The sequence below is a fragment of the Acanthochromis polyacanthus genome, chromosome 9 (assembly GCF_021347895.1).
Source record: "Acanthochromis polyacanthus isolate Apoly-LR-REF ecotype Palm Island chromosome 9, KAUST_Apoly_ChrSc, whole genome shotgun sequence".
NCBI lineage: Eukaryota > Metazoa > Chordata > Actinopteri > Pomacentridae > Acanthochromis > Acanthochromis polyacanthus.
In genome coordinates, this window is record NC_067121.1 from 1,741,999 (window position 1) to 1,768,190 (window position 26,192).

General features: G+C 42.2%; 2 long non-coding RNA genes across 4 annotated transcripts in view; one reads left to right on the forward strand and one right to left on the reverse strand.

The window, feature by feature from the left end:
• The first annotated feature begins 2,516 nt into the window (after window positions 1–2,516).
• The window catches only part of LOC127535570 (uncharacterized), a 97,284-nt gene continuing 73,608 nt past the window's right edge, over window positions 2,517–26,192 (forward strand). Inside the window, exons 1-6 of one of the 3 annotated variants that reach the window (XR_007944423.1) lie at window positions 2,517–6,799; window positions 6,881–7,513; window positions 8,650–8,738; window positions 8,836–8,976; window positions 9,117–9,389; window positions 10,697–10,832. This is a non-coding gene — a long non-coding RNA (uncharacterized LOC127535570). Of the gene's footprint in view, window positions 7,514–8,649; window positions 8,739–8,835; window positions 8,977–9,116; window positions 9,390–10,696; window positions 11,409–26,192 lie in introns of those variants that run through there. The other 2 variants (XR_007944422.1, XR_007944424.1) reach the window with 2 other exon arrangements.
• On the reverse strand, window positions 11,298–15,286 carry LOC110972352 (uncharacterized). Its single transcript, XR_007944449.1, has 7 exons — window positions 15,146–15,286; window positions 14,513–15,025; window positions 14,041–14,233; window positions 13,864–13,963; window positions 11,951–13,776; window positions 11,700–11,818; window positions 11,298–11,415 (listed from the first exon to the last, which is right to left on the reverse strand). It is a non-coding gene; the product is annotated as an uncharacterized LOC110972352 (long non-coding RNA).

Here is a 26,192-nt window from a genome sequence, read left to right on the forward strand (position 1 = left end):
TAGGGTGAATTACATGTGAACAATACAGTCTGTGCCACCTGTGTAAAATTCACTGCTCAATGTTATACCAGTAATATTTGTTTTAGCTTTCCTGTGTCAGTTGTAATCTAAGTCAGTGGAATATGACTTATAAAGTCTCAGTTCACAGACGGGTCAACACCGGCAGTAAACATAGCCTAGCTAGCTGGCCATGATTTGGCTGGTGGGCATAAATACAGCACAGTAATATCACAAAATACAACCATTATTAATGTTAAATCTTACTTGTGAAATGTATTCCCTCGTGCCCTGTTTTCGATGATCCGGCGATTTGAACACGAATATGCGGCACAGTGCTCTGGCATCTGGTTCTTTCTACTGCTGAACTGTAAGTACGATGACCGGACCAAGATGGCAGCCGCATTTCTCGCTGTGCAGCCCCCTGAGAGGCGTCTGCTCTTTATTATGTCTGTGTGTGACCCTCTCTCTTTTTTTTTTTTTTCTTTTTTTTTTTTTTGTCTGCAAGTCCGCTCAAAAATGACACCAACCACTCATGGTGCCACTGCTTAAGCTTCATGTGCAATTTTTTTCTTCTTTGTGACTGTGACCATCACCGGCCCTCATGGCAAATTAACCTATCATGTTTATTTCAAGCTGTTTTCTACATTATGCCATTGAGGGCTGTGCACACCCAAGTGAAACATAAAACAAACACAGGACAGACAGAAAGGTGAGGCATAGACAGTGTTCTAAGAGAAAAGGTGCATTTTATTTGTTTGTGCTCTTTAATTCACACCTTAAAACCATTTACAAATCTAAAACCCTTCACAAACACCAAATACGACAAAGTCCCAACTGGATCAATCATGAAGATGTCAGGAGGCCACAAGAAGGATAGATAGAGCAGAGTGAGATCCACAGACACTAACCCAGCAACCTCCACTGACTCAGCAACCGGAGGAACACACTCTATTGAGTTTTGGTAGGTGCCGGTGTGGTGGGTCTGACATGCATGAAAACCTCCACCAAAAGGAGGGAGCTGTCCCCTCCAGCCCAAGGAGGTCCACCCAGCCCCCCCGCAGGAGCCACCAAGCGGAGACCCAGCCCAGGAGCCCGGAGCGACCCCCCCCGACACAGCCAGAGCCCCAAGGCCCGGGCAGCAGAACGGGCCATAGCGGACCCCCACGGCGCCCCACCGGCCCACAGCCCCACCTCCCCCACGACCACCCGCCCCCCGTCCTCCCCCACAACCCGACCCCCCGCCCCCAGACCCCCCCCATGCCGCCCACCCAAGTGACCGGGCAACAGCACCGCAAGGGCAAACGAGCCCAGCCCACCCCTGGCCGCCCAGAGAGACGCGACCCTGAGGGAGGGAGGGAGGGAGGGAGGGAGAGGAAGGAACACCAGGGGAGGCGCAACAACCCGGGCCCCCGGGCCCGGCAGGGAGAAGCCCCGGAGATCACGCCAGTAAAACTATTGTGAGTTACCCTGTTACTGAGTTCACCAGTTCCCCAACTGGTGAGGACTAGCCCTGCACCGTGAATGTGACCCACCCAAGTGTATATACAAGTATGTGTGGTGTCTTAAGATTGGGGGGTCGGTGAGGCAGATTACAGGGTAATGTACCCGCCCCTCTGTCTCACCGCAAGCCCAAAATGTGAATGTGTATGTGGTGCGTTAAAATTGGGGGAAGAAGTATCAGGGTGGGGGCATAGACGGGGGGCCACAGCACAACACTGCACTGGGGCCCATCCCATCTAATGACGTCCCACCCCATAACCACCCACCCCCCAGGTAGTGTGGTGCATTAAAATTGGAGGGGAATTGTGGAGTACGAATAGTACCTCTCCACCCCCCACCCCCCCAAGGGATGTGTTGTGTGCCCTATGTGTATATTTACAAGTTGTATTGTGCGAAGCTTGTGAAGTGATTTAAGAGGAGCGATCAATATGTACTGCCTGTTCCACAGATGGTGAGCTTTTCAAGCAGTCATCCACATAGACATTTCGACGTACTGTGTCAAGCACCTCGTCAGGAAAGCTGTCCTGGTGATCGTCTGCAGTTCTTCACAAAGCATAACAAGCACAGCTTGGAGAAGACACTGCCCTGAATAAGTGCACAGTCATCCTGTATTCTGCAACTTCCTTTGTCAAATCTCCATTGGGCCACCACAAGAATCGGAGGAAATCTCTATCTTCCTCTGCCACTTTGACCTGATAAAACATGCATTTTATATCAGACATGAAGGAACAGGTTCTTGTCTGAATCTCAGTAGCACTCTGATTAAAGAACTTGTAAGGTTCGGGCCCTGTAGCAGTTGATCATTAAGGGAGGTTCCTTTATACTTGGCTCAACAATCAAAGACGACTCGCATCTTGCCCTTGCATGGGTGATAAACACCATGAGGAGGAATGTAACACACCTTGTTTTCACCACACCGTAATTCATCCTCTGGGACTTTCTCAGCGTAACCTTGGTTGATGACATCTGTCATAATATTTGCGTAATGTTGATGGAACCTTTTATCTTTTTCCATTTTCTTTTTTATTCCGGTGAGGCGCTGTTGAGCAACACAACGATTGTTTGACATTGACACCTCTTTTGCTTTGAAAGGCAACTTTGCACTGTAATGTCCATTTTGCACCTTGACAGATTGTTCCATGGTTTCACTGAACTTCGCCTCTTCTCTTGACATTTCAGTTTCGTCTTCAGCAGCCTTTTCATTAAAATCATGTTCATACTGCTTTTCCAATAGCAGCTCCAGACACTCAACAGACACTCTGTTCACAGTGGCAAAATGGCACTTGTCATGTTCACCTTTCCATTCCCCTCTTGAGCCATTGATAACCCACCCCAGTGGGGTTTTAATGGCAAAGGGTCCATCACCTTGACTGTTTACAACTTCCCATGGCTCCAGCAACGTCGATGCGTTCGTACCAATTAACAGCTCTACTTCTGCATGGATTTCATGGATGTTGACATTGTTAAGGTAAGGCCATTTTCTAAGTGTTTCGGTGGTGATTATGTTTGCTCTATTAACTGGCATAGTTTTTTGTGTGTAAACGCTTGGAAGACTGTGGTACCTTTTTCCATTCAGGCCAGACACTTCATGTTCGTTTACAATGCATGTTGACACCTTTGTCTTTGGGCTCATGGTTAACAAACATATCTTTGTTTTCTTTCCAGTCAGGTTCAGCTTTCACATTAAAGCTTCAGTGCAGAATGTGGATGTTGATCCATTGTCCAAAAATGCATAAGTCTGAATGACTTTATTGCCTTTTTTTGCTTTCACTTGAACTGGAAGGATCTGGAGGAATCCATTGCTACCGGCCCCAGTATGACCTCCAATGGCTTGACTTATGGTCTTATGTGTCCATTTACATTTGTATCAGTTTTTCAATGATTGTAACATCAACCTGCCCAGGGACTACTGGTGGAAATTAGCATTTTTGCTATAACCAGGTACATTGCATCTTTCCTTTTGGTCAATGTAAAATTGTACGCTGTCCCTGTATAAATAAATGCATACCATACCATACTTGACACAAACGTGTTGTTGACAACTGGTTCTGATTCCCAAGAGTGCATGCCATTGGTGTTCACTGCCCTATCAACCTTTTTCTTGATTTTAATATGCAATGCTGTGGGATGGCTCTGTTTGCAAATTTTGCAGATTAATCGCTGGTTGCAATTTTTGCTCAAATGTCCAGTACTGAGACACCCAAAGCAAGTTTCTTTTTCCTTCAGGAAGCTGATTTTTTCCCTATGTGTAATCCTGGAAAATTGCTGACAGTCATTCAGAGCATGCTCCTGTACACAGAACAAACAGTTCTTATTGTTGTTTGGTGTGGGATCTTTGGCTTCCTTGTATTTGTTGGTTGCACAGACATTTGTTGCAAAGTTTTCTCGTTTCCATTTTGGTTTGATTGATGGCTTGATTGTATTCACATCCTTTTTGATATGTCTTCCATATTTGGTTACTTGGATATCCCCAAAAAGAGGATTAGACAACAGTCTAACCTGACGTTCCACAAATTCCACATCACTAAAGTTTGGTGTGCGGTTTTGAGTTTCTCTAATGTCAAATGCAACATTTCTAAAGCGTTCCCTCAGTTTAAATGGAAGTTTCGATACAATGATTTTGAAATTTGCACACGTCTAGTTCTCTCATGTCAAACAAATCTGACATTGCATTATTGCAGCCACGAAGAAATAAAGTGTAATCTTGAAGCGCTGAAACATTTTCAACCTTAACAGCAGGCCAGTTGAGGACTTTGTCCATATAAGCTGCAGTGATTCTGGTTTCATTACCAAAATGCTCCTGTAGGAGGGCTTTAGCTGTTTCAAAGCCTCTGTCTGCACTCATGTGTAAACAACTTTGCACAAGCTCTCTTGGACGCCCTTTGGTGTATCTTTCCAAATAGTACACGCCCTTTAGTTGCACAGTTATCTGCAACACAGTGTTTAAAGGCTTGGATGAACATCTTACATTTTAAAGGATCTCCTTCAAAGACTGGTGTCTCTCTTGGTGGAAGGTGACTTGACCTCTGTTGTTGTAGTAGTAGTTCAGATACTTGATTTTGTTTCTGTAAAATCTGAAGCAGGCTGTTATCAGCTGTATGTGCAACAGTTCCATCCTCTTTTCCACTGCTTTCCACTTTTGACACAGACACATGCAATGTTTTATTTTCTGCCAAATCCGTGGACCTTGCATCAGGATGAACATTTTTTTGCTTTAGTTCGTGCTTCTCAAAATAGGACTCCATTCCATCCTGTTCTGCTGAAAATGCTTGTAATACAGACAGTTCTGCACCTGCAGCTTCAATCTGAGCCTTGAGGTCTTCTTGCTCCATCTTTCTGCGCAATAATTCAGCGTGTGTTTCCAGTTCATGTTTCCTTTTTAGTGAATCTGCACGTGCCAGCAGCGCAGCTCTTTTGGCTTCAGCTTGTGCCATTGCTACTGAGGATTTGTTGGACCTGTTTGATCTTGCAGATCCTGCGCTGCTTCTAGTTGAGCATGTTGTTGATGATCCAACATTTGATATACTGTCCAATGGTGTTATTTTATCCTCAGTGCCTTTCACAGCTTCTTCACGTGCACACTCCAAATATTTTGTGACACTCCGTGAGACTTCATCCACACCAAGAAGTTTTGCCTTGAACCATATTTCCAGTTTTTCTCTTTCTTCCACAGGTAGCAGCTTGAGCAGAGCATCATGTGCACCTTTTGCATCATTAAGCAGCACTTCATATTTGTTAAAGTTGCTTTCTACTTCAGCTTTATACCCAGGCTCACACAATAACTCCTGAATTGTCCTTTTTAATTCAGCAGCTTTATTAAACTTAGATTTTCTTGTTTTTTCTGATTCTCCTATTTTACAAAGCAGTGCTTTTGTAGTAAGTTTCACTTTTCTTTTTGTGACTGATAGTGAAGCCTCACAACAGTCTGAGATTCAGCAGTTACTTCTACTGCCTCAGTCATCCTTTCACACAAATAAGCATCGTTACCTCGATTATCAGTTTGAACCTTCAAACCATTTTTTGTTTCAGACATTTTTTCACCACTTGTTCAACCACACACAATTTTCCATTTAAAAGTTGCTTTTCATAAGTTCACACCAATACAACATAAATTATGTCCACAAAAACAAAGTGTCTTCCTTTGAAGTAGTGTCTTGGACTTAAATAAAGTTGTTTGTTTTTTTACTTTGTTCTGACCCAATGCATTGGTATTTTAATAGATATTTGTGTGCACACTTTATATAATGGCCATATGTATGTGTGTGGTAGCTACCATGTACCTCCTTTTATTTGACCTCGATCCAAAGGAAACTTTGCCTCGTCTGTTCGCTGCTGCTCGCTGCGCCGGAGTCTCCTATCTCCGTCCGCCGCCCGCTGCATCGCGTCCAGACGTCCACACCTTGCCAATGGGTGGTCCACTGCCCGGCCCCGGTCTCCGGATGCTTGTCGCTGCGCCCAATGCAGCTGTGACTCCTCCTGTCGGGTCTCTCCTGCATCCTGCCGTGACCGTGGTGAAGATCAGCGCCGTCAGAACCACAGCCTCTTGATTACTGGTGGATCACAGTGTTGCCTTCGCCATCTGATCCACGACTTACGGTTTCCATATGATCAAATACAGATTGTTTCTGACTAATTGTTGACGCAAATTTGGCTCTGTTAAGTACGCGTGGCTTTCTGGCCACTCTGACGTGCTCTTGTCCTCCTTAGTGGTCCAAAAATAACACCAGTAGAGTCTATTTAAAAAGTAATAGTCCAAACTCACAATTACGAACAAATTCATGAATTTATTTACCTTCTGGAGTTCATCAAACTTAACAAAGAGCAAAGTGTTTCCAATAAACAGTCCGTCATGCCACGCCACGATAAACCACGGTCAAAAACTATTCACCTCATGATTTGCGCCACACCTGTGGCAATTAGTGTGGCCTTTAAATACACAGGTGGATTGCTAAATTCCTTGGTGTTTCAAGACGGACAGTTTACAGAAGGATGCAAGAATTTGACTTGTCTGTGAGAGGAACATAGAGCACAATGACTGACCAAGAGCTTGACATCATCATTGTCAGAGCCCTCTTCTCACCCTCTTCCTATCTGGCATCCAAATACCCTTTTCCCATCTGTCTCTCACCTTTTTCTCTCCCTCTTCCTCTCTCCCCAGCAATGCACTGAGTGGAGTGCAGACAAGCCTGCCTCCACTCAGGTAATCAGCTGGAGCTTGTCCCACTAATCACCTGCCTCTGCTACAAGAAGACCGGTTCACTCCTCCATTCTCAGCCCGATTGTTGTACCTGACATACCTGTCAGTCACACTCTAGCCGCACAGTAGCCCTGCATTCTGTGAAACGTTGTTTAACGCGTGTTCTCTTCTGCCTTCACCTAGAACCTGGCTGTCCATTCTCCTGCCTGCAGTACTCTGTTTCTCCACTGGATCCTCCTGTCTCCGATCAGCCCGGTTCGTCCCTCAGCCCTGCCTGGATCATCTGCGTTGCCTTCCCTTCCCCTTGACGTCATCCCTCCTGGACTCCGTCCACAATCAAACTCTGCCGCTGCCAGGGATCCACCTACCACCTGCCGCCACACTCAGCTCCCCTCACGGAACCAACGACGGCCGCCGATCCCCGGCTCCCCTCCTCCGGAACCAGACCAACCCTCCACTGCCTGCTGAATACACCCTGGACTCATTCTCCCCGCTAATAACGCATCCAGCCAATATATCTCCTTCTCACTCCATCTCTGCCTCGGTAGCGTGGTTCCTCTGCTCGAGTCCAGCCAAAATCCGTAACAATCGTATCATCTATTAAAAGACAGATACCAAATACTGGCTATTGGTTGGTCCAAGGACATTTGGTTTCAATGGGTCTGCGTGTTCAGTGGTGGAGAATGATGGCTTCAGTGCATCGAGTTGATGCTGCTGTGATCTCCTCACTAAACTAGGATGTGTTGTTGGACAAAGTTACTCTGTGCAAGGCCCTCTGTTCCTGGTCCACACTGACACAAATCATAAACTCATAAGGTAAATAAGCTTGCTCAGACTATTTCATTTAAAGAGGAATGTCATTAAAATACTTCAGTGAAGTTTATCTTGTTTGTTACTTGGGAAAACATTATGGAGCCCCTAATTTAAACATGTCCCCCAAACATCTTTTAATAGAATATTTGCATTCAAAAAAGGTTGTTGCAATTTAGAACAGTCTGCAATTAGCTGCCACGACTCACACATGAGCAGCCTTATTGAAATAGTACTCCCCATCTTGAACAGGTACAACACTGTGGTCTTTGGTGGAGTGGATGGCTACTCAAGGAAGGTCATTTTTTACTCTTAAATTTATGACTGTATGTGTGAAGTTTTGCAGCTATAAATCAGAGTAATTTGATCCTTATGTATATATCAGAAACTTGGACATGGCTGACTTAGCTTTATGAACAGCCGTTTAAAACTGTAGGTACTTTGATCATAATCTTCAACCAAAGGGTACAGATCATTGGTGATGGCTTTGGAATAATAAACACAGCCAAGTACACAGAGATCAGTATGCCAGCCTTTCAACTTGGTTTTGAGTATTTGTTTTAGCCAGTGGCTTTCAGTATGAAATTAATGATAATTATAATGTAATCAAACATTTAATATCTCATCTGGATACATTTTTACATACAAGTAATCTGAAGAGCAACATTGTCTTTTTGTAAGTGCCCTGTATTTGATCACTGAGACGAGTGAAGCAGAGCTGGTCACACTTTCACCATTTCTACCATTTCTAGCACAAAAACATTAATAAAAAAGTTATTTAAAGATGTAGTATATCTCAGATAGTAACTGTTGGTAGAACTACAGCCCCATTCACTTTGCAGAAGGTAAAATGAATATAAAGTTGTGTATTTGAGATCACCTTTTTTTTTTGCTTTATTACATTTTTTGAATATTATTTAAACGTGCAATTGGTTCAATGAAAAATTTTGCTGCATTGTTTCAGCTGTATGTGTCTAATAAACTCATTGTATGGAGTGTTTTTGTTTGTAGGATATACCACATTGATGTTTTAAAAAAAAAATAACACAACAAATGAGATACCAAATGCTACAAAGAACAATGTTCTAATAAGCTGTTAGCTAAACACAGATCTGTACATTATCCATGTGGTTTTACTGCAGGTCTTGTACTTGGATGCTGCAACAAACAAAGCACAAACTGCATTCTCATTCTTCATCACATCGGTCCAGCTTCATGGCTTACCGTCAAGGTATTCTGACCTGATTATCTAGTTATATGAAGTTTGATTAAATCTGTATAAGTTGCATTAACTATTACTGATACAACTTTATTTATTGTGGTTACAGGGTTAGGGCAGATCAGGGAGTAGAAAACCTGGATATCGCACATTTCATGTTTGCCACACGAGGAACAGGAAGATCGAGCTTCATCTCTGGAAAGAGCTGAAGAATGATGAAGATGATGAAGAAAAGAGTCCATAATCAGAGGTTAGTTTTTTTGTATTTTGGTTATGTTATTAATTTAGTTTTTGGCTCCAACAATATGTTGTCCTAGCAGCTTGATATTATTTTAGAAGACATACATGAGAGTTTTAATCCAAAATAATGTATTTAAAATGTTTTTACAGAATAGAGCGACTGTGGCGGGATGTCTGGGTTGCAGTCACTAGCATGTACCATGACATTCTTCACTCTCTGGAAGAGGATGGTCTACTTGACATATCTGATGCCACTCTTCTCTTTGGTGTGCACGACGGCTTTGTCCCCGACTCCGGGCAGATCTTGATACCTTTATTGAAGGATGGAATAATCATTCTCTGTGGACAGAGGGAGGTCTCACCCCTGAACAGCTGTGGTTCATGGGACGTCTACAAGATCTGGACGAGGGGGAGAGACTCAAGGTACAATATGATGTAAAAACAAGTGGAACATGTATTTTAAGAAGTTGATTGTAAGACTGAGCAGTACGTATCTGCTACACATTCTGATAGATTAGACTATTAATTCAATTCAATTTTATTTATATAGCGTCAATTACAGTCAACTCGTCTCAAGACGCTTTACAGAACCCAAATGCCTGACCCCCAGAGCAGCCCAAAGGAGACAGTGGCAGGAAAACACCCTTTTAACAGGGAAGAAACCTCGAGCAGAACCCGGCTCTATATAGGGGGGACCCATCTGCCTGCTGGCCGGGGGGGTTGAGAAGGACAGAAGAGGGCAAGGGGGAGGGATGGGAGAAGAGGGAGGGGTGGGAAAGCAAGGAAAACACAACACACATTTGGATACATGCATGACAGGATATGTGACACAAACAAAGTATAAGCTAACATTGAAAACTGACTCATAGTTTACTCTGATGATGTACGGCTCTGACATTAAACATACTCCATATATAGCTAGCAGTAAAATTCAAACAGTATGTAAGTTAGCATAACAGTATAGTGAAGGCGATGCAGAGTTGACTGGTGGAAAAAGGGAGTTGGAAGCAGAGGGCTGGAGGAAGGTCAGCAGCAGCATCCCACAGTGGACATGATGGAGACTGGACCAGCTGGTGGAACATCAACCGCAGATCTGAAGCATCCAGCTCTGGGACCAGGGACACTCGGAGAAATAGCACAGGGGGAAACAGAGTGAATGTACTGCAATAACGGTATACATATTAAATGTAAAGGTAGATAGAGAAGGGCTCAGTGCGTCAAGAAAAGTCCCCCAGCAGCCTATAGGCCTATAGCAGCATGACTAGAGGCAGAACGAAGGGACGTCCAAGAGGGAGTCAGCTGTGCAATGAAGACACAAGCCGAACCTCTGTGGGTCACCCAGTCAGCCCCAACTATAAGATTTGTCAAAAAGGAACGTTTTAAGCCTGGTCTTAAAAATAGAGAGGGTATCTGCCTCCCGAACCCAAACTGGGAGCAGGTTCCACAGGAGAGGCAGACTGTAGTTTACAAAGCCCACATATTTTCATAAAATGAAGAGTACTGTACTGTTTATAAGGCCTGGATCAGGAAATATGTCATCATTTGTGGGATGATCCTGATTTTTTTTTCCGTTTCTACTACTTCTAATGAAGTCATTTCTATGCTGATGAACAAAAATAAAGCATCACTTTTTGTAATGTTGTGTTTATTATTTAAAAAAAACTCACACAAATACCAAAACTGTATTTCAACAAGTATCCATTCCTGACTGATATGTTCTGAATTCAAAGGACCTTCAGGACCCAGGCGTTGACTGGCAGAGTGCTGTGCTGCAGGAAGACTCTCATGGCACAGTTGTGGTTCCTGAATTTGAGTGCCCACTGGATGATGAAGCCCTGGAAGAACTTCAGAGAACTATCAACCCTCTGGAACATTCAGAGTCACATGGTCGTCACTTATACTTAAGGTTCTTGCAACAGGTGTCCAACCAATAGACATTTGGACAAGAACTTGAAAGTCAACAAATATTCCAGCACAGTGACAAAAATGATTGAAGCTTTTCTAACTAATAAAAGCAAGAGAACCCTGTATAAAGGGAATCTGTATGACTGAAGAGGAAGTCAAACACTGAGCTAACAGGAACAATTGTTTTGCTTTTTTCATTAGTGATGAACATATTCTATCAGTTAATGTTTAGAAATAGCTTCTCATTTTTTGTTTCAGATTACCAGAGAGCTATTTCTGTTAAACTCTGTGGAAGCCACCATCTAACTGCTTCACTCATAAGTCTTCTGAATTCAGTGTAAGTGCTGAGAGGCTGCACTGGAAAAGTTACTGTACGAGTGCATGCACTCACAGTTTGGTAACAAACGGAGTGATCTCCAAGTGGCTCCCTGCAGTCGTGGTCAAACATGAATGTCATTTTGAAATGTCTCTTTTCATCAGGGAGGATGGGAATGTGGGCTCTTCATGCTGAACTCCAAGAGAGTGGGGCTCCTCAGCTGCAGCACTGTGATGTTTAAAATATAAGAAATAAAACATGTTACAAACAATTTGAACTAAGGAATTTCAATTTAAATAATCATGTAGTAATAGTGTAATAATCATCTTATAGCCTGGTTATTATCATCCTGGAAGAGACAACCCCATGATAAGTGTGAGCACTCAGAACTACTTTGTTTTGATTCGCTGTGACACTTGCTTCTAATTGGACAAGTGGCATAACAGACCTACTGGATACCTCAACTGTACTGATTATTAGTTACTTGCCTGCAGTCCTGTATAGCATAGTACCTGATATTTCAAGCTCCTGGCAAAAATCTTGCATGATGTTTATAATCTCTCAGTTCTCTCCTGAGATGTCCCCTTTTCACTGAGCTGTGGTCGGCAGTTCATCATTATGAAATCAGCATCTGGATAAAAAGAGTAAGTGAATATACGACTGGTGTTAAAATTCATATACATAGATAAGAAAGAACAAAATCCAGAACAGGGCGATTGTCTGCCAGAACACGGCGAGTTAAACTGTTATGAATAATGCTTACTTTGAGTAAAGTGTGTAAAGCTTCAGGGTTTGCAGCCATCTGACTGAGCAGAACATACAGTTCCATGGCCTTTCTCACTTGTTGAAGCATTGGAATCAGTCTGTGGTAGAGTGCAAGACAATAGCACTATGAACGAAAGAACACAAAAATCAAAAACTGGTTTAAAGCTTCAGTGTCCCGCCCGCAGGACATTTGAGATTTCCATAACAATTTAAAGAATGTCCGAAAGAATGTCCGAAGCTGCAAACACGATTATACAAACACTATACGCCGATGGAAAGCTTAGATTCTCATGAATCCGCCGGTATAAACCACTTTCAGATGTGATTACCACAGCGGGTAATATGAACACATTTCTCCAACAAACAACAAAACATTTAAAGGGCAGAACTCACCTTTGGACGCTCTTTTACTGGTCAAAGATGAAAATAATCCACAAAAACCGGCCAGAATCCAAGCTTAGGCATCCAGACAATACCAGCAAGTATCATATTTTGTCCAAAACATGTCTGGAAATAAGTAAATAATCCACAAATAGCTCGGCTCCGTGTGCGCACACGCGGCGCTGCGCATTTCATAATTCACTGTATTTATGTTCATATTTTTATTCAGCGTACAGAGATCCACGCGGTCTTGGACTCAAAATGGCGACTGAAGTCTTTCCTTTATGTTTACACCACATTTCAACCAATCAAGTGACTCTGGCCTGCCTCTGAACCCTAAACAGCCAACCGTAGCCGAGACTGACCGATCTGGACCTACCTCATTTCGTCAGTAAATTCTGAGCAAATCACGTCGGAGGAAACGTTTGACTGACAGGGCCGGTAGCCAATGAGCTGCTGGATACCAGGATATAAATAGAGCCTCTGCCAGCAGGGTTCTGTGACGTTTCACACATCGGCTCTGGCTGCAGCTGCAGCCTCTCTGTCTCTCCCAGTCTCTGGGTCTGATCCACACTGCAGCTGCTCTGAAGTGCCTTTTTTGAGTTCTTTATGAGTTTTTGAAGTGAAAATAATGTGAAAACGGGCTGAAAAACGAACATATACCATTTTTGCCCAGGGTGTACAGAGGGTGTCCAAAATTGACAGCGCCGGGCCATATCAGTACAAAAACATGTGTGAAACACTCATTTCTTGTAGTATTGCTCTGAAATTTTGATCTGAACTATGTAAGACCCCAAGCTGTTGCCTTGTTGTGTTTCAAGCTCTCACAGTGCTGCCACACTGATTTTCAGGTGTTTTATTAGGGAAAAAATGTAGGCGAGAATAAAAGTCATCCTAATTCAGTGTGTTCCAACATGAAATACTCTGTGCCAGTAGCACCTAGAGTAATTCTGAGTGACTGGGTGGAAATTCAGGTTGTCAGCTTTCAAATGAGACCACAACCATGCATGTACTCCAAACAGTTCAAGAACAGCATTCAATTTATTTTCTGTACATCTCAGTAGAAATTTCAGGCGAAAATTGACGGAAGCTAAAGTAAAAATATTTCAATGACAGTTGTTGTTTCTTACTGAATGATGTTTTGTTTATTATCCAGCTTGATCTGGCTTGTGTATCCACAGTTTATAACTGCATCAGCCACATGTTCAACCTGAAAGTGTTCACTGTTCAGAGAAAGGTGTGAATTAAAAGCGTAGCAGTGTGCTAGACAAGGTGCTCACTCTGCTGATGAGTAGGGAAGATTCTTGGTCAGCCACATCCTCCTTCGATAAACTACTAAAATCCACCTCTCCTGTGCACAGGAAACGGTAGCACCAGTCCTAAAAAAAAGCAGGAGCTGGGCCACCTTGGGCCAGGCTGACTGCAATTATTTCACCAACAGTTCTGTGAATACATGGAGAAAAAGGGTGTTTATTTTATTTTTAATGATGTGTGTTACATATAGTGATGTACAACAGTTATGTGACCAACCTGAAGTTTTCATCATCAAGGTCTGTCAGAGAGTACCTGGGATTTTTACCCTGACTTCCAGGTCCTTCAAAGAATCTGTTTTCGATACCTGTTATCATATCTTAGGCACAAAAGCAAACCCCAGTTTAAGGTGATCTTCTGTTATTAACATAAGGACACAGGTCATGGAAAACGTACCTGTCACAAACTCTTTCTTCAGTGCTCCTGTATGACTCTCCTCTGTACACCACCTTGAGAGCACTGATGTCAGATGCAGTTTGTTCCTCTGCCACTGGAGGATACCTCTGGAAGGCTTTCTCTGTCCACACACAATTTAAATTCTGTTGTGGTGTCAGCTTGTTGTTCAAGGAAGTGTAATAGATCTTCCACGCTTTAGGAGGACAATAGAAAGCTCATGAGCCCTTTGCTGCCAAACATGGTAAACCTTTGACCCATTTAACAAAGAAAGGGCAATCAAATGAAAGGTGGTTATAACTTATTGCAGCATGTGCTGAGATTCTAAAAACCTGCTAAAAGAACAAAGCAAAGCTTATTTTTAAAAACAAACCTGTGTGGTGTGGATGCTGCTGTTTGAGAAAACAGCCACTTTAATAAACACCGTGTGTTTTGTCATTTCCATCACAATGAAACAAAAGCTATGTTTTCTCACCTCTTCATCACTCTCATCAGAAAGTCATTTTCCTTTATTGCAAGCATCTGCAGAGGCATCACTTCATTACACTGCTAACATGTCTTCTTTGGCATCTTTGAAAAGTGCTGCGAGTCAGCAGGCAGAGGAGAGGTGTCTAATGTCTCCTGTAGTGGCACTATGTAAATAGTGGCTTTACCCCCTCCTGACTGAGCTCTCAGAGTTTTTACAGAACAACCCTCTGCTTCTGGTGGAATTACAGTGAGCTTCTGTCGACCACTGCCACATTTATTGTAAGAAACACAAACATATTCTAATTAAAAATACACCTATTTATCGTCAACGAGCCATCTCTAATGCTTACAACTAAATGCCTGTGCAGCATTAGCCCTTATGTACAACTAAAATAAATTACAACTACAGGAGTGGGATGTGATACAAAAATACACAATCCTGGCCTTACAAACCTGTTGCTTTATGAAAGAGCCATCCCCCATAAAGATCTTCCATTTTTGGGAATGTTTCAGCCAGGACCTTTGAAATGTGACAACAAAGAAAAGAAAGAGAGAAATAAAACACTACAATATAGACGTTAACATGTAATTTGGGTTAAAAGTGTTGCCCAATGACCGCCTTAAACTCTGAACTGACTACCTCTGCATGGTCACTGTGGTCAGGCAGCGACACCGTTTGTCTTCTCATGCCAGCTTGAAGGAGTTCAAGCTCCTCAACTGGCAAAGGTGTGTAGGGTGTGTTTTTTGGAAGCAGATAAAAAATGAGAGTGATGGTCTTGCTGGTTGTTCTAGGAGGCTGCTTGGTGGAAGTTAAACACCTCTTTTTACCTCGACTAAAGTTTGATCTGAAGTATCCTGGAAAAGCTCTGCACAGGACATATATATGTACGCATTTATAAATAATATAGTCAAATACTAGATAATTAGATTTTTTTAGACTCTCTCAGTTCTGATTATATATGAATTTAAATGTCTCTGTTAAACACATCCACAAACCAAATGAGAACATCAAATTCACAATATTATGAATAAAAACATATGATTGAGTAAACATGCAAACCTTGCCATCTCTTGCGGTACAGTTCCATTTCTAGGCTCTGGCTGTCTGCTCTCTGTAGGGCTTGGTGAACTAGTTGTGGCCATGGTGTTAACCAACAAAGTTATTAGATTTCTGGCTGCTAACTCAACCACACTTTGACCCTAAATCAATACCAAATGTAAAGTTAATATGTTCTGTCAAAACACAATTATTTAACACTTTGAAATCAAACACTAATGTCCAACAAAGTTTTCATTAGCTATTAGGTTAGCTTAAGCTCTACAGCTTTGACTCCTGCTAGTAAATCAGCTTTAATCTGAAAGGTTGGTTAATAGAAAGTTTAATCAAAAGCAAAGCTAATAAAAACCTGACATGGTGGCGGAGTATTTGGGTTGTCATTATTTGGATCTGTCATGCTGTTTAGCTAGCACATCTGCTAAATCCCTCGTTTTGTTGTGGAAGCAGGACCGACTTTCTGCAAAACCGTACCAAAACATTACAGCTGTACTTTAACACACTAAACAAAATAGTGCTTTATTTAATGTAATTCAATAATAAAACAATACTCACTGAAAATCTGTCGCAGTCCAGCGTATATAGCAGAACTCCAGTTGATTTAGCGATCATTTTTAACAGCGCTTCTGAGAGGCGGCCAAAACAGGGACCCGATTGGATAGAGTCAGAAGTCTGTGATTGGCTGGTTTTGTGGCACATTTGTAACGCCGTGCAGAGTCGAGCGAGCGTGAAGGCAGAGTTGAGCGCGTGCAGAGAGTAGATGTTGAGCGAGAGAGACGTAGCGAGGACGTAGAGCAGAGATCCACAGGACAGCAGAATGAAAAACACTAAGATTGTGTGTGCATGTGGATAGTTGTGTAACCCGGGTTTATAAGGCCCTGGTTATTTATTTATTTATTTACTTTTTGTCCTTAGCTGTATTGACGCTATGTTACTGCTCCTTTAAGAGAAGCAGTTGTGACTCCGGTGTGCGAAAGGTGCGAGGAGTGATCATCTTTTTTTTGTAAGCTATCTTTGACGTTTTTCCCTTCCTGCCTGCGGTGCGGTGTGGTGTGTGTCGTCCTGGATTTTTGGAATTGAAAAGAATAGAGAAGAAAAGAAAATAGAGGAGATAGCAGACCGGAACATCACTGGATACTTTGAAGTTTCCGAGGAGCTGTCATTTTGTGCGGCTATTGACCGAGTGAAGGAAAATCGTTCCCGGTGAGTAGCACAGCTGCTAACATGGCATCGTGGCATTTTAGCATGGTAGCTGCGGTGGCTATTGAACTACTTACTGGGCTTTGCTCTTTTTAAAAACCAGTCGGGATGTTTTCGTGAGGGTAATTATCATTTGAAACTGGAAATATTTTGTTTGTGAATGCTTTTGTGTTTTTTACCCTTTCGTTCCATTATTGTGTGTTTTTCATGCTAGCCAAATAAGGCCTGTTTGGATGTTGGAGCACATGGTTTCTAGCCAAGTGTGTATTTCTAGTAGTAGTATTTCTTATTCTACTGCTTGGTAAAGTTGGTTAAATATGTTATTGGTGCTATTATGATAATATGTATGTGGTTTTCTGAAATGTATGAAGTTATTATTGATGTTAACTTGAGCTTATGAAAATGTTACTGAATAATGCTAACTTGAGCATTGTTGTAGAATGGATTAGTAATTCTCTACCTACTGTGTAGGCTGGTTTTTTGTGTTGACATCCTTCTGCTGGATTCCTGGTGCTTCCGTCCACCGTCTCCTACTGCGACAGACCTGCTTCTCCACCCTGCTTCCCCATCCTGGACACCCAACCCGGTCTCACGGGGATTCGTGAAACTGTCACGTAAGTTTTAGTTTCGGTTTCGTGCGCACCAACACGATTTCGTCATGTTTTTCGTGCCGCTCACCACGAAATGTTTTTCGCTGTGGTAATCACATCTGAAAGTGGTTTATACCGGCGGATTCATGACGATCTAAGCTGTCCATCGGCGTATACTGCTTGTGTGATCGCGTTTGCGGCCGCCGGCCGCCGGACATTCTTGAAATTCCTATGCAAATTGGTAAGTGTACCACCGGCTTATGGTTAGGTTATGGTTAGGGTTATGGTTAGGGTTATGTTTAGGGACGATGTCATGCAAAATATAGCGTTGGATTCGCCGCGGTTTTACATTAAAAATATAATATACACATTCTTTTGAAATACGTTCTGAGTGGCACGAAAAGTCCGCCGTTTAAAATACATTGGTGCGCATTTCGTGGTGAGCGGCACAAAAAACATGACGAAATCGTGTTGGTGCGCACGAAACCGAAACTAAAATTTACGTGACAGTTTCACGAATCCTCGTGAGATCGGGCTGGGACACCACTTGGTTCAACAACCATTGACTTTGGACTTGCTTTTGAGGGACGGCGGTAGAACGAGTGCACTCGCTTTATTTTATTTAATTTCTTGGTTTATTGGTCTTGTTTTTTTGGAGTTTATTTCATTTGTTGTTTTCCTGAGATCTCAGAGTTTAGTTTTAAATGTTCTTTCATGATCTGAATAGACCTGTGTTCTGGTTGAATTTGAACTAAATTATAGTAACTGATTGTTGAAGGCGACTGAAGATAATTTCATTCTCTTTTATTATTTCAAATTGCAAAATTTCTATTCTACATTTAAGTGATTATACTTCCTTTTAAAACTTTACATTTTGTCACCATGTGTTCCTTGGGGTGGAATTTATATGTTTGCTTCCACAGACAGGCCAGCATAAAGCCACCTCCTCTTCAAGCCGAGGTCAGAGATAACCCTTAACCTTTTTTTTCTTCTTTCTTTTGTAGCACCTCACCCTGTCTAAGGTGACGGGTGCGAGAGAGGGTTACAGTTGCAAATATGAAAATATATTTTTTGAGCGCAGAATAGATTTTTGTTTGCTCAGATTAAGTTTTTCTGTGCTCAAAATTTCACAGTGTGCGCTCAGGATTGTGACACAAATATAATTCCATACTGAAGCTGTTCCCACACACACTGCACTTGTGCTCCTTTGGACCATGAAGCTTCATGTGGCGGGCCAAGCTTGACTTCTCAGTGAAGTGTTTGTAGAACACACTGCAGACGTGACTCTTGCGCTCCATCGTTGTTTGCAATCTGCTGACAAAAAAAAACAAGTCATATGAGTATTTGGTCACATAATCCATCCATTTAATCCGTTCAACAAAAGGCAGAACATCACAGGAGATAAGTCTAAAACTGAAGCATATACCCAGCTCTCCCTTCCCCATTTTCACAAAACACCCCCCCACAGGTAGATTATGCACTCCCCTCTTACATACACCCAGACAGCTGCAATACACATGCAAGTACACACACACACACACACACACACACACACACACACACACACACACACACGTTTGTACTTCTATCTTAGTGAGGACATCCATAGGCGTAATGCATTTCCTAGAGCCTTACCCTAACCTTAACCATCACAACTGATCGTCTAACCCTAATCCTTACCCTAACCCTAACCAAACCTCAATTCATACCTGTTCTCTAAAAACAAGTCTTCACCCTCAAACATGGCTGTTTCAAAGTGAGGACCGGCCAGAATGTCCTCACTTTGTAAAAATGTCCTCACTTTGTAAAAATGTCCTCACTTTGATAGTTAAATGCAGAAAATGGTCCTCACCATGTAACAAGTACAAGAACACACACACACACACACACACACACACACACACACACACACACACACAGAAACTGAGAGTGTGCTACTGATTGATCTCACAAAAACTAAAACTTTCTTGTCCAGGTGCCACATCAACCATCCACAACAAATCTCACGTTTTACCAATTTCAAACAAATGAAACATTTCTGAAAGCATCGTTTACTAACGGTGAACGTGTTCAGAGGCTCGAAAGGTGCTGCACATGACAACACCACCAGTTCTCTCTTTGCTGCAGCCATGAAGGCAGTTTTCAGGTTTCAGTTCCCAGCAGGTCAGAGATCAGATTTTTTTTTTCAGTCATCCAGGAGTAACAAGAAGGACTGTAAAACAAATACTGTGTGCTGCACGTGTGACAAATACAGTTACATTCTGTCCTCCATGCGTTAATTAGAGCTTTTATGTTGGTAACATTTTGCTTGAATCTGTTATTTCTTCTATTCTTATGACTGATGTCGGTTATGCAGCTTGTCAGTGGGAGCAATGATTCCAGAGATGAGAGAATTCTAGTATTTTGTAGTTTTACATTCCATTCCACAGTATACAGTACACTGTTGTTTCCCTTCAAAAATGCATTTCACGTTCATTTCTGCACATTTCTGGTACTTTATTAGGCTATAGAAGCATTATCTCTTGCAAAACAAGAACTGTTTACACCTATGCAGTACCTTTAGCAGCAATAATAGTGATAATAAAGGTCTACTTTAGGAAACAGCATGAACAATGGTATAAAAACGAATGGTGTTCACTGATTAAATGCAGTCTTTCTACCCTCTGAGGAAGCAAAAACAGGCATTCACTGAGTGTGTGATGCATGACAGGTTGTTTCTTCATGTAAAATAGATTTTTGGTTAAAAAATTCCATTAAGCTGCTCTATTTTAGAGGCTCAGTGGAGGCAGGTCATTTTTGACCCTGAGGACAGGAGGAGTGTTCAAGACGTTAAGACAACACAAGGGTTCAAACTTCAAACTTTAGTTGTATAGCACTTTTCATGCAGAACAACACAAAGTGCTTCAGAAGAATTAAAAACAAAGAGGGCAAAAAATACATACAATTAAAAATAGAAATAAAAAAACAACTCTCCACCCTCCCTACATATAGACAGCCATTCACATGCACACACACACACACATACACAAACTCACACACCCACACAACATGACATCATCAGGACATGGCGAGGCACCGAGGCTAGAAGGAAGGAGGGGGGGCAGCCACACTGAGAGGGTCACAGACCAGTGGGGGTTATGGGGGAGGGGGGTGGGGGCAATTGGGTAGGGGGTATGGGGACCAAGGGTTAACACCCCCATGGACAGAAACAGCTCCCCGTGTGGGAGCCCCCCCCCCCCCACCCCCCGCCGGTAAAACACTGGAGAATTAAAACACTAGAACTGAAATAAATAAAATAAAAATCTATAAAAATAAGTTAAGATAAAGGTTAAAATATATAAAACCATAAACCCCTAAAAGTTCAAAAATGTAGTCATAATAAATAATAACAATTAAAAAGCATAAGGAGAAGGGTTAAGAATTATCAAAACTAGTTGAAGGCCTGGTTAAAAAGATGAGTCTTGAGCCTCTTTTTAAAAACATAAACACTCTCTGCAGCCCTGAGGTTCTCCGGCAGGCTGTTCCACAAACGGGGACCATAGTAACCGAATGCCGCCTCCCCGTGTGTTTTAGATCTAACTTGTGGTATAGATAAAAGGCCCGCACCAGAGGGTTGATACGGTAAAAGTAAGTCTGATAAATAAGAAGGCCCAAGACCATTAAAACATTTATAAACTAATAAAAGAACCTTAAAATCGATCCTGAAGTGCACGGGGAGCCAATGCAGCGATTTTAAAACTGGAGTAATATGCTCCCGCCCTCTGGTCCTCGTCAGCACTCATGCGGCTGAATTTTGTAATGGCCTATGTGGTGACAATAGGAGAAATAAATAGCATAAGACCTTTATGTAACCAGCAGAAACTGCAGCACAGCTTCACCTGTTTTTAACATTTCTGATTTTGAAATTTGCAGGTGTATCAGCTACTACTAGTAAAACCACTTGCGTGTTGCTTCAAAACATAATAATGTTGGTGTCGGGAGGCAGACACCCTCTCTATTTTAAAGATCAGGCTTAAAACCTTCCTTTTTGACAGATCTTCTAGTTAGGGCTGACTGGGTGACCCTGAGGGGGTCAGCTGGAGTCTCCCTCTTGGACGTCCCTTAGTTCTGCCCCCAGTTCTGCTGCTATAGGCCTATAGGCTGCTGGGGGACCTCTCTGGATGCACTGAGCCCTTCTCTATCTACCTTTAAATTTAATACTTATACCGTTATTGCATTACACTAACTCTGTTTCCCCCTGTGTCCTTTCTCCGAGTGTCCCTGGTCCCAGAGCTGGATGCTTCAGATCTGTGGTTGATGTTCCACCAGCTGGTCCAGTCTCCATCATGTCCACTGTGGGATGCTGCTGCTGACCTTCCTCCAGCCCACTGCTTCCAGCTGTCCATTTCCACCAGTCTACTCTGCATCACCCTCACTATACTTGATGTGCTCTTCTACATACTGTTTGAATTTCACTGCCATCTATACATGTAGTAGATTTAATGCCAGAGCTGTACACCAGAACAGGAAACTATGGATCAATTTACATGTTAGCTTCTACTTTGTATCGTCTGTCTTATCATGCATCAAAATGTGTTTTATGTTCCCTGTTCCCCTCCCCCTCTTTACCCCTCTCTACCTCTTCTGTCCCTCTCAGCCCGCACAACCAATCAATCAATCAATCAATCAATCAATCAGACCTTTATTGTCATTGCACACTTTCATATACAATGAAATTTCATTTGAGCTGTCCTGCCAATGGCAGCTCGGGCTGCAGCAGCGTTGGGAGCGCGCCTGTCTTGAGGAAAAAGAAAGAAAAACAAACATCTTTAACAGGGTATGGGATAATAGCAGAGTGTAAAATGAAAAAAAGGTTCATTATACCCCGATTCATGCGCGGTTCTTGTCCGCCGGCACGGTGTCTACGTCTGGGGGGAGTCGTGGGAAAAGCTAAGACCATGTGCGAGTGCTACGACTACCTGTTCGACATCGCCGTCCAGATGAAGCAGAGCGGATTGGACCCTTCAGCCCTTCCAACGGAGGAGGAGAAAGGAATAATGTGACATTCAGTGGCGCTTTTTAAAGATACATTTGGACGTCTGACGTTACGGTGAGCGTATTGCGTCATTTCCTGTTCCTGTTTCAGCACTGTGTTGTGGTGTTAGCATGGCTTCTGCTTCTTCCTCTCCCTCTCCCTCTCTCTCTTTCTCCTGCTCAGTGTGCCACATGTTTAGTTATTCCTCTGCCTCCTTTAGTGATAACGATATATGTAATAAGTGCAGCCTTTTTGTAGTTCTGGAGGCGAGGCTCTCCGAATTGGAATCGCGGCTCCGCACCATGGAAAATAACCCGCTAGCAGCTAGCCAGGCCCCCTTAGCCGGTGCGGACCGCAATAGCTTAGCTTGTGTAGCATCTGTTAGCCGTCCCTTAGCAGCGCCCGAACAGCCGGGTGGATGGGTGACAGTTCGTAGGAAAAACAGTCCTAAACTCAAGCCTGCTGTCCCGGCTCACCACAAACCGCTTCATGTTTCTAATCGTTTTTCCCCGCTCAGCGACACACCCGCTGAGAAACCAACTCTGATCATTGGCAGCTCCATAGTCAGAAACGTGAAGCTAGCGACACCAGCGACCATAGTTAAATGCCTCCCAGGGGCCAGAGCGGGCGACATAGAAGCAAATTTGAAACTGCTGGCTAAAGATAATCGTAAATATAGTAAGATTGTTATTCACGTCGGCGGTAACGACACCCGGTTACGCCAATCGGAGGTCACCAAAATTAGCGTGGCATCGGTGTGTACTTTCGCCAAAACCATGTCGGACTCCGTAGTTTTCTCTGGACCCTTGCCTGATCTGACCAGCGATGACATGTTTAGCCGCATGTCGTCGTTTCGCCGCTGGTTGTCTATGTGGTGTCCATCAAACGACGTGGGCTTTATTGATAATTGGAGCTCTTTTTGGGGAAAACCTGGTCTGATTAGGAGAGACGGCATCCATCCCACTTTGGCTGGTGCAGCTCTCATTTCTAGGAATATGGCTGATTTATTAGTACTCCTAAAGCATGACAACCCAGAGTTAAGACCAGGATGCAGAGCTGTAGTCTTACACACCTCTCTGCAGTTTCCTCACAGCTGTCACCCTCCAGTAATTCAGTTAATTCAGTTAACTTTATTGAGACTGTGTCTGTCCCCCGACCACCAAAATTCAATAAATTAATCAAATCAAAAATATACAAAAGAAATAGTAACCACAAAAATTTAATAAAAATTAATACCACTATTTCAACAGAGCAAAGAGACAGGAAAATTAAATGTGGTCTGTTAAATATTAGATCTCTCTTGTCTAAATCTCTGCTAGTAAATGAGTTGATAACTGATCACCAGATTGATTTGTTCTGTTTGACTGAAACCTGGTTGCAGCAGGAAGAATTTGTTAGCCTAAACGAATCAACTCCCCCTAGTCATATTAACTGTCATATTCCTGGAATCACAGGCCGAGGAGGAGGAGTAGCAGCAATCTACCATTCTAGTTTAAAATTGAACCAGAGGCCTAAACCTGATTACAGCTCATTTGAAAATCTCACTCTTAGTCTCTCTCATCCAAATTTGAAAGCTCAGAAACCAGTTTTATTTGTTGTTATATATCGTCCTCCTGCTCCTTATTCTGAGTTTTTATCTCAATTCTCAGACTTTTTATCTGAATTAGTGCTCAGTTCAGACAAAGTTATTATTGTGGGTGACTTTAACATTCATGTTGACGTAGACAGCGACAGCCTTACAACAGCTTTTAATTCATTATTAGACTCAACATGTAAATAAACCAACTCATAGTTTTAATCACACTCTTGACCTTGTCCTGACTTATGGCTTAGAAATTGAAGAGTTAACAGTATTTCCCCAGAACCCTCTTCTTTCTGACCATTTTATGATAACATTTCAATTTAAAGTAAAGGATTGTTTAGCAGCTGAGAACAAATATCATTACAGTAGGTGTTTGTCTGACAATTCAGTATCTAAATTTAAGGAAATAATACCCTCACTGTTTACTTCAGCAACATTTACTGATAAATCAGAAGGCAAATATTATTATTTTACCCCCACAGAAGTGGATTATTATGTTAATAATGCTTCAGCCTCACTGCGTACAACTCTTGATAGTGTTGCACCTGTAAAAAAGAAAGTTATATCTCAGAGAAGACTTGCTCCTTGGTATAATTCCCAGCTGCGGACTTTAAAGCAGGCATCCCGAAAGCTGGAAAGAAAGTGGTATTCCACTAATTCAGAGGAAGTGTATGTGGCTTGGAAAAATAGTCTAGTAATCTATAAAAAAGCTCTTCATAATGCCAGGACAACTTATTATTCATCTTTAATAGATGAGAACAAGAACAACCCTAGGTTTCTCTTTAGCACTGTAGCCAGGCTGACAAAGAGTCAGAGCTCTGTTGAACCTTGTATTCCTTTAGCTTTAACCAGTAACGACTTCATGAGCTTCTTTACACAGAAAATAGTTATGATTAGAGATAAAATTAATCTGGCCCTTCCTACAAATGTCACAGATGCTTTTGAATTGGCTGTTAGACCTGATGAATCTTTAGAATTCTTCACTCCTATATGTCTCTCTGAACTAATTTCAACAGTTTCTACATCCAAACCATCAACATGTCTTTTAGATCCTATCCCAACTAGACTCTTCAAGGAGATTTTACCTTTAATTAATTCTTCAATGTTAGATCTGATTAATCTCTCTCTAGTAACAGGCTATGTACCACAGGCTTTTAAGGTTGCTGTCATCAAACCTTTGCTTAAAAAGCCCACTTTAGATCCAGATGTGTTAGCTAACTATAGACCGATATCCAACCTACCATTTCTCTCTAAAATTCTGGAAAGAACAGTTGCAAATCAATTGTGTAAACACCTACAAAGGAATAATTTGTTTGAAATGTTTCAGTCAGGCTTCAGAGTGCATCATAGCACAGAAACAGCTCTAGTGAAAGTTACTAATGACCTTCTCATAGCATCAGATAATGGACTAGTCTCTATACTTGTTTTGTTAGATCTTAGTGCAGCGTTTGACACAATCGACCACAAAATTTTATTACAGCGTCTAGAATATTCAATTGACATTAAAGGGACAGCACTGGATTGGTTTAAATCCTACTTATCAGATAGGTTCCAGTTTGTGCATGTCAACAATAACTCTTCTGAGCATACTAAAGTTAATCATGGAGTTCCTCAGGGTTCTGTCTTAGGACCGATACTTTTCACATTATACATGCTTCCTTTAGGCAATATTATTAGGAAGCATTGTATTAACTTCCATTGTTATGCAGATGACACACAATTGTATTTATCTATGAAGCCAGATGAAACTGATCAGTTAGCTAGACTGCAAGATTGTCTTAAGGACATTAAAACCTGGATGACTTTTAACTTCCTACTGCTAAATTCAGACAAAACTGAAGTCATTGTATTTGGCCCCAAACATCTTAGAAACTCGCTTTCAAAGCAAATAGTTACTCTGGATGGCATCACATTGGCCTCCAGTACTACTGTGAGGAATCTTGGAGTTATTTTTGACCAGGACATGTCCTTTAACTCACACATAAAGCAAGTCTGTAGGACTTCCTTTTTTCACCTGCGTAATATTGTAAAAATCAGGAACATTCTGTCTCAGAGTGATGCAGAAAAATTAGTTCATGCTTTTGTTACTTCCAGGCTTGACTATTGCAATTCCTTATTATCGGGTTGTCCAAATAGCTCTCTCAAACATCTACAGTTGATCCAAAACGCTGCTGCGAGAGTACTGACAGGAGTTAGCAAAAGAGATCATATTTCCCCTATACTTGCTTCTCTTCACTGGCTTCCTGT